The 9,154-nt window shown below is 36.0% G+C and overlaps 1 pseudogene; it reads left to right on the top strand.

Annotated features, from left to right (window-relative positions):
• The first annotated feature begins 6,065 nt into the window (after positions 1 to 6,065).
• Positions 6,066 to 7,333, top strand: LOC122278614 (annotated as a pseudogene).
• Positions 7,334 to 9,154: the final 1,821 nt, after the last annotated feature.

Raw genomic sequence — 9,154 nt, 5'->3', positions numbered from 1 at the left:
CTTATAAAAATGGCAAAGAGCTCTGTTGAAGGAGTATGATCCTCTGTACTCTGATTTGAATGCCTTGATTGAAGATCTGAGCTCACAAGCCATTCCTGGTGAAGCTACCAAGAAGAACTAGTTTAGTTTTTCACTTTGTGCTTGTTGCAACTGAGACACTACTTTGAGCATTTTCGTTTTCCTTAGAATTTTCCAAAGAGATTTGGGAGTAGTGCCATAAAACTGAAACAAGATTTTTGGCTAAAAAAAAAGAAGAAGAAGAAGAATTAGACTGTCTCAATTCATATCAAAATTTCTTTAGAGATAGAAACTCAACATATTTCCTGGACAAAAAATAAGATATTCCATTTCAAATCCAATCAAGGATTAAATAATTACATCAAAATACAAACATGCAACCATTGCCAGCCATAGTGAAGGAAAAGCAAAAAGTGAAAGCAAAGCGATCAATCATTAGAGGGAAATCACAGGTCAAGTGAACACAAAAATTATGCAGATCATGTAAAGCTAAATGATTGTGTAAAGCCAAAACTGATGTTCATATGAGTTACAAAACATGATTATTACAAAGGAGATTTAAGCGTTATTGCCTCCAGAAGGTGGGAGGAGAAGGAGGAATATCCTTAAAAGCATCGGGCATTTCCTTCCAACCAAACGTGTCGGCAAAGCAGTGAGAGGCTGCTTAACCCCATTTTTCTCAAACTTTTCACTTGAAGAGACCACCTTAAATCTACTTAACCCCATTTCTTTTTAGATAATTGCCTGAACTTGTTAATAAGGTTTTCCCTTGGGTGTAGTCTTTTTCTGTGCATATTTCCCTTTGTACATTCCTCACTCAGGTACTACTCTCACTCTGCTCATTTTCAGTTACCCTTATGTGTCTTACTCTGCACCATTGAGGACAATGCTTACATTTAGTTTTTTTTTTTGGGGAAGGGGGGGGGGGTGTAGGATTCAATCTCAATCTTAAGTATAATTCATCTTAGTGCTGCACATCACAATGAACCACCAGAAGCATTGTCAATGATTGGTTTATAAATAGTAGCAATAGCTCCCTTTTGCACTTTCTTGGGAAGCATGATCATACTTGATGAAATGAAAGCTTGTAGAAGTTTGGGTCAAGAAAGGGGTTTATTTATTGTAGCATGTCTCTTAAACCAAGAATGATTTGTATAACATGTAAGGGTTTTCTGCTGAGTATTGACACCACTTACACCTAGACAACTTAAAACGACACTTTATGGTTATTAAATTAATCAAACTAAGCAGTTTTTAAATGTCTCTAATGAACAATATCCTATTGGCTTAGGAAGAGTGCTAATAAAGTGTTTATACTTGAGAAAAGGGACAAGCCAGGAATTCAAAAAAAAAAAAAAAATCCTTTAGGTGGACTAGTGGTAAGGGCCGACTTGTTAAATTGTGGGTAGGCGCACGTTCATAGGTTTGATTCCCCCATTAGGAAAACCGAAAAAAAAGGGGTTTCAATTTAGTGTAATAGAAAAGGCTACATGCTTCTGGGACTCTTTGTATGAAAAGATCTTTTAAAGTGGAGTAGCGTGAAAGCCACTATTACAATGGTTTTGAATTAGAAAGAGACCCTAGGGCATGACTTGAACAGCTGCTATGGATGAGACAATTAATGACTTCTGTTGGTCAACCTTGGAATCTATACTTATTGTTCCAACACACAGTACTCAGCAGCACTCACCTTTCTTTGATACTTACTTTGATTACTAGACAATTCAATGCATAAACTCCTTTTTAGAACTAAAATGTCTATTGCATTCCTGAATCTTGTCTAGTTGGTCACTTATACTCATGAAGGGTAGAAGAGGGGTTAGTTGAGAATTGTAACCAAACATTACATTTGCTAAGAGACTATCAAAAGGTAAGTTGGGGGGTGTGATTGTCAAGGTATTTTGCTTAAAATATCTACTTACAAGAGTAAAATTGAGATTGAATAAATTCTAAAAATGAGATTAAATGTTAGATTTTAAGACAAAAGCCTTGTTCTTTAGAGCTACGAGTTTAGAGGAATAAATTCACTAACTACCTAACTGATGGGCCAAATGGTTTTGTTTTACCTGCAAGTGTTAAGGCCCAACCCCCTATGTTAAAGCCCAAAAGCGCATCATTCATTTGGCCTAGCCTCGAGCTCAATTCCTGACCCACTCAAGGCCTCTGCTGCGGCCTCTCCTCAACACATCAAACACTTAGAAAATTTGAGAAGGGTCTCATCCTCTAGAGGGCAGAATCACGAATCAGAGAGAAATGATTAGAAGAGAGAAAAGGGAGGTGATGATGGAACGCAGGGATAAAAGGAGAGGAGACACATGAGAGAAGGGAATCGATTCAGGACCACACTTATAATCTTTAGTCTATTTTTATTTTCAGAACAAACTTTGATATTTTTCTTGCTTTTTGTTAGGGGTTTCGAATCATCTTTCATATGATGATTTGGGGCTAATTTCTATAGCTAGGGTCGCAGAGGAAAGGGTTTTCTTTCACCATTATCGATTGTTATTTGTTGCTGTTATTTTTAATCTATACTTGGTACTATATTCTCATTCCTTATCTGCTATCGTTTTGGAAGGATCTCTTGTTATAGACCTCTTGTAGACTCATGGCACATTAGGACCTTGAAATAATCAAGGATCCATCAACCCTTGAGTCTTGAAATGAAAGTGGATGATAATACAGTGAGGGTTTTATTTCTATCGGTGTTCTAATCTGAGTAATAATGTTTTACTAGTCTTAAAGTGTTAATTTCTTGATTGAATTAGCATAAGCAGATGCACCCAACAACTATAACTTGATGGTAGAGGAAACCCTAACCCTGTATCCCTAGTATTTACATTTTTGTTGACAAATACAGTTTCTGTATCTAAGCTTTGAAGAGTCATTTTGAATTCTTATTCACCAAGTTTCAATTATTAAGGCTGTAGATCTGGTTTTATGTTAATGTTTTCTTTAGAGTAATCACAACCCCTTGCTTCATTTGTCAAACCACTAAATCATCCCACATTTTGTATAAATTGAGTACACACAGCTCACTTTTGTTCTCTTTGCAATTGAGAACACATCAACCCCACAAAGGAGATCTGTTCCACCATACTCTTCTTCCTCTTTGATTGACTTCATTTATTTGTTTGAACTTTGCTGGATTATATTGATATAGTTATCCTTGTGGAAATGACCTTGGACACTCCCACTACACTCTAAACCTGCTTTTATACTTGGAAGTACTATTTTGGCAAGTATTAGAGCCCACCATCTCTCATTTTGTCCTCATGGCTTTACAGTCCACTGCCGATATCGCTGGCCCCTCTTACGACGGTCAACACTGGATCTCCATGGTAACCAGCCGGGAGCTTCAAGCTTACTGGACACAGTTTAGCATTCCCCGATCAGTTGTCCTGTAGATTCCCAGCCTGCTGGAACATGCTGTTTCCTCTTTGGGATTAGCATCTCGAGTTGCCCATCTACCTTGGGATGTTTGTTTGTGGGGTTCGCCTCCCGTTCTGCCGCCCTATCTGGGAGGTCCTTCACTACTTGGGGCTGGCTCTTGCCCAGCTCATCCCCAACGGCTGGAGGTTGCTGATGTCCAGCTACGTGACTGTTAGGAAGCCCTCTCCAGGGCCGGGGAGGTGAATCCTAACCTAATTGCTCGAGAGTTTCTATTGGTGTACCGGATCAACCGTTGTCTGGGCAGTCTGTGCAGGTACTAGGCTAGGGTCCAGAGTCGGAGGATCGCCACACTAGAGTCTCGCTACTCTAGCATCAAGGACCACATGAAGAGGTTCTGCTTTGTCTTCGGTTTGGGTTGGGAGTTTCCCGAAGAAGAACAAGCCCAGGGAGACTTTCCCATCCAGGTCAAGTGGGGGATCCTCCCCTCTGTACAGAGCATGGAGATTCGACTGACTCCAGAGGAGGAGGCTCGTGTCGAGAAGGTGATGAATTGGGCCCGGAAGCACGAGTACGAGTCGAACACCGACATTGCCCGCTCTGACCCCTATGTACTGAAGTACTACTGGTCACTGAGTAGTTTGCCCCACACCATCTGGGGACCTTCCCCACAAGGACAAAGAGGGTGGCTGAGCCCTTTTTATTTATAAAATAAAAGTTAAAAATTGAATAAAATATTATTTTTAATATTATTATTTTAAAAATAAAAAATTAATTTAATTATCCTATTTTATATAAGAATTTTAAAAAAATTATAAGAATAATAATATGCTTCCTTGAACCATTCCACATCTAGTAGAACTTATCCACAGTGACAGCAATGATGCGCCTTTAGGATTCTTGGAGACGACACTAGTCAAGCTACGAAACAAAACAAAATGTCAAGATTTTAAGACGTACCATGCTTTTACTGCACTACGCCACTATCTGTGTGGCGTTAGATGTTACGTTACCAGGGAAAGCAAAGTCTGAGTTTTTTAGTTAAAATTTAGCTAGAAAATTCACTTTTATAAGTTTTTTATAAATTTTAACTAGTCACTTTTCCAACACCAAATAATAGGCTCAACAAATCTTTCATTATTCTATTAAAATATTACTTTTGAACTTTTTATTATTTTAATTCTAATTGTAATTTGAATATAGTTATATTAAATATAATGGTTGCATTAAAGTTTATTATTGTATTAAAATTTATGTTTAAATTATTGTTGTATTAATTCACTTACAGCAAATAAATAATAGAGTTTGGGCATAACAGAATTTACGGGAAGCCAAAGAATACTCAAATGAAAAATAAATATTTAACAAAGCTTCCCATCTGATTTGTAGAACACCAAAATCATAGCTGCAAAATTAATATCTAAAGAAGGTTGAGGCTGTGTTTGGGTGTTGAAGTCTCTTCAACACTTCTCAATACTTCTCACTACTATTCATTACTTTATTATTACTTTTCACTTACTTTTTTTACTATTCATTACTTTTTACCTACTTTTTATTACTATTCATTATTTTATTATTACTTTTCACCTACTTTTTTTACTATTCATTACTTTTTACCTACTTTTTATTACTATTCATTACTTTATTATTACTTTTCACTTACTTTTTTTACTATTCATTACTTTTTACCTACTTTTTATTACTATTCATTACTTTATTATTACTTTTCACCTACTTTTTATTACTATTCACAACTCTCCTCAACACTTCTCAACACCCAAACCCACCCTGAATCTGCCGAAGAAGAACACCAAAATCCTGCGCGAGAGAAAAGAAGGCAGCGGGAAGTGAATATTTTAGTCTAAAAATAATATTTGACTAACCCCTTCCACTCAATAAATTTGGTAAGCTATATAGTTGATTGTTAAATTTACTGTTCATTTGTTGAGCCTCTTGTTGTACTTTATTTTACACTTTAACTATTCTTTGGCTAAAATTTACTTTTGTTGAGCCCACTACTAGTGCTCTTAGTAAGCAAGACTAAAAAACAGACACCTTGGTTTGCACATCAAGCAATTACAACAGTACATCTCTACCTTTTCTTTTATTTTTTCTAGAGGAATTAAAGTCAAATACAATTTTTTAACATTTTATTTTTTTTAGGAAGTATGTAATATAAAAATAATAAATAAAAAAGTTAAATTAATTTAATAAAAATAAAAGAAAAATAAAAATAAGTGTAATATATAGAATAATAAATAATAAAATTCTTTATTTTTTTAAATACATTATATGAATGATTATTAAAAAAATTTAATTAATTTAATAACAATAAAATAAAAGAATAAAAATAAATGTGAGCTACAGTATATGGATTTGGGGTGATTGTTGCACCGTACTTAAATGGATCAACTTTATTCTCATCGAGTTAAAAAATAATTTTTTAATATTATTTTTATCTTGAAAGTTAAAAAAAATTATTGAATTATTTATTTTATTTTCTGTAAATATTTAAAAAAATTATAATAATTAGATGAGATGAATTGAGATGACTTATAAAAACAAACTAGGCCTTAGTTGTGCTTTCTCATTCTTGCTCTTCTTTGTCACCATTTACTCGTACTTCTCTTCTACCACAAAAATTTTTCTACCAACTCCATATGGAGAGCGAAAAGTGCCAGTTTCACTTGTTTATCTTCCCATACATGGCCGCAGGCCACATGATCCCGGCCATAGATATGGCCAAGCTATTTGCTTCCTGAGGTTTGAGAATAACCATAATCACTACTCTCAATGCCTCCTCAATCTTCAATACAGTCAAAAAAAGCAAAATTCTTGGTTTAAAAATGGACATGTCAATCATCGAGTTCCTTGCTGAACAGGTTGGATTGCCCAAAGGATGTGAGAGCTAATACTTGGCCACTTCACTTGATTTGTGGAAGAAATTCTGGGAGGCCATAACCTTGTTGAGGCAACCTCTCGAAGAACTTACTCAAGATTAGTGTCCTGATTGCCTTATAACTAGCGTGCAGTTCTCGTGGACCACCGACATTGCTAGGAGATTTGGCATACCCAGGCTTATTTTTCATGCCAGAAGTTCTGTCTCTGTATGTGCGTCAGAATGTCTTAGGCTATATGAGCCTTACAAAAAAGTTTCGTTAGATTCAGAACCATTCATCCTCCCCAACTTCCCAGACTAGATCAAGTTGACAAGAAACCAACTTCTAGATTTTGTTACACAAGACATCGATACCGATGTCGTGAAGTTGATTAGACAAGTGATAGAAGTGAAGCTAACTAGTTATGGGGCTATTTTCAATAGCTTCTACGATCTTGAGCCAACTTATGCAAATTATTACAAGATGGTCCTTGGAAGGAAAGCATGGCATATAGGCCCGGTTTCATTATGCAATAAGGAGACTTAGGATAAAGCACAAAGGGGGAAGGAAGCTTCCGTTCATGGCCATGAGTGCTTGAAGTGACTTGATTCGAAGAAACCCGATTCTGTTGTTTATTTATGTTTTGGGAGTATCGCTAACTTCAATGATTCTTAGCTAATGGAGATTGAATAGGTCTTGAGGCTTCTCAACAACAGTTCATTTGGGTTGTGAAGAGAAAAAAAACTCATGGAACAAAAGACGAGTGGCTGCCCGAAGGGTTTGAGAAAAGAGTTGAAGGAAAGGGTCTAATCATAAGAGTTTGGGCAACCCAACTGTTGATTCTAGGTCACGAAGCAGTTGGCGGATTACTAACTCATTGTGGGTGGAACTCCATGTTGGAAGGAGTGGTTGCAGGGGTGCTGATGCTAACATGGTTGGTGTCTGCTGAGCAATTCTACAATGAGAAGTTGGTCACCCAGATCTTGAAAATTGGAGTTGGTGTTGGTGCTCAACAATGGGTTATATTTTTGCCCTGGTTACCCTCCTAATCCGGTACTCCAGTTTTACAGGTTTTCAGTCTCGTTTTTTGGTTTTAATATACTATATTATATATTATATAATATATATAATATAGTATATTGTAATATATAATATAGTGATATATTATAGTATATTATAATATATAGTGATATATTATTTGTATAACTATTAATACAATAAACAAAATGATATAAGATTTTAAAATTTAATATTATATTAATTAGTATTTATCATATAATACAAAACTATTTTTTATATAATTATATATTATATATATAAATTATATACAATAGAAAAAATTAAAATATATATGAACAGGTCCAGTCCAGTTTTAGAAAAAGAAAAATCGAAACTGGATCGATTTTGACAGGTTTAAAAAATAAATAAAACCAGTACTGGACCGAACCAAACTTGGGACCGGATCGATCCCATCGGTTTGGTCCGGTCCTGTCCGATTTACCGGTTCATCAGTTTTTTTTACACCTCACATAGCGCCATAAAACTAAAACAAGAGTTCCAACTTAAAAAAAGAAGAAGAAAGAATCAGACTGTCTCAAGTCATATCAAAATTTCTTTAGAGATAGAAACTCAACGTATTTCTTAGACACAAAATAAGATTCCATTTCAAATTCAATTAAGGATTAAATAATTACATCAAAATACAAACAAACTTTTTCAAGCACTCTAATTTTAGTTAACCTTAATGAAAGAGAAATTGGTGTACAACACAACTGAAAAATACTTTCAAACTCCAGCATCTATATCCATCGACTCCAAGCCCTCTGAATCAATAGTAAGGAGGAGATTTTTCTACTAACTCTAAAAGACTTGAAATTATGAAGTGAATGAAAATTTGCACAACAAGTAAATGCAATTCAAATATTCAAGATTAAAATATATTGTGAGTAATACAAAATACTCCAAAATTAACAAGAAGTTCATTGCCGGTGTTTTGAAGAGGAGGAGTTGGGGCTGGTACTTCTTTGTAGTGAGTTTTGTTGGTGCTGTTACATGGGGTAAGAGCCTTAGTAATTGGGGCACTTAAAGATGCTCATTTTCAAGAGGGATTTAAGGGCACAATACTCGAGAATGCATTGGGTGTCATGTTGCAGAGAGTGGGGATTGGGAAAAATAAACCATTTGTATAAGCCTTGTGCAAAACTGCAAAAATATAAATTGAAATGTTGTGTAGCCTGGCCAGGAATCAATCAAGAATTTGATTATAATTTCTTGAAAGGATTTTAATAACCAACATTTATAGGAGCCACCTGAACTCCTACAGGTGAAGAAAAGAGAGAGACAATAACCCACTTGAAAGTAAAATCATTCTTCGGATCAAGTTGTTATTTATAATTCTATTCAATACTAACAATCAGCTAAGTTTTATCTCAAAATCAAGGTCCATACAGAATGGGGGTGTCCTGAGGAGGAGTTTCAAGATTTGATTCCTAAGTCCCGACACCAGTCCCAATAGTAATTAGAGTCTAACTGCCTCCCGTTGTTCGAAATGATGTTGCAGGGACATTGAACCTGAAGATGGCGTTCTTTAACAAGAAATGGGTGATGTTAGTCGCCGTGATTGTTGACAACACCTCGGCCTCCAACCACTTTGTGAAGTAGTCCCGCGCGACCACCATGAGCTTCACCCCCACTTTGCCTAGGGGGAGGGGGCCCATGAGGTCGACCCTGCACAGGGTGAAGGGCCAGGGTGAGGTGATCGATGTCAGCTCTTTTGATAGTAATGAGGCACCTTGGAGTACTCTTGGCATTTTTTGCACGTCTGCACGTATTTCTTGACATCCTTCAAGGTGTGTGGCCAATAGTACCCC

Source organism: Carya illinoinensis, chromosome 10, assembly GCF_018687715.1.
Source record: "Carya illinoinensis cultivar Pawnee chromosome 10, C.illinoinensisPawnee_v1, whole genome shotgun sequence".
In the NCBI taxonomy this organism is placed as follows: Eukaryota; Viridiplantae; Streptophyta; class Magnoliopsida; order Fagales; family Juglandaceae; genus Carya; species Carya illinoinensis.
Note: the sequence above shows the minus strand (reverse complement) of the source record. Positions and strands in the feature narration are given on the sequence as shown.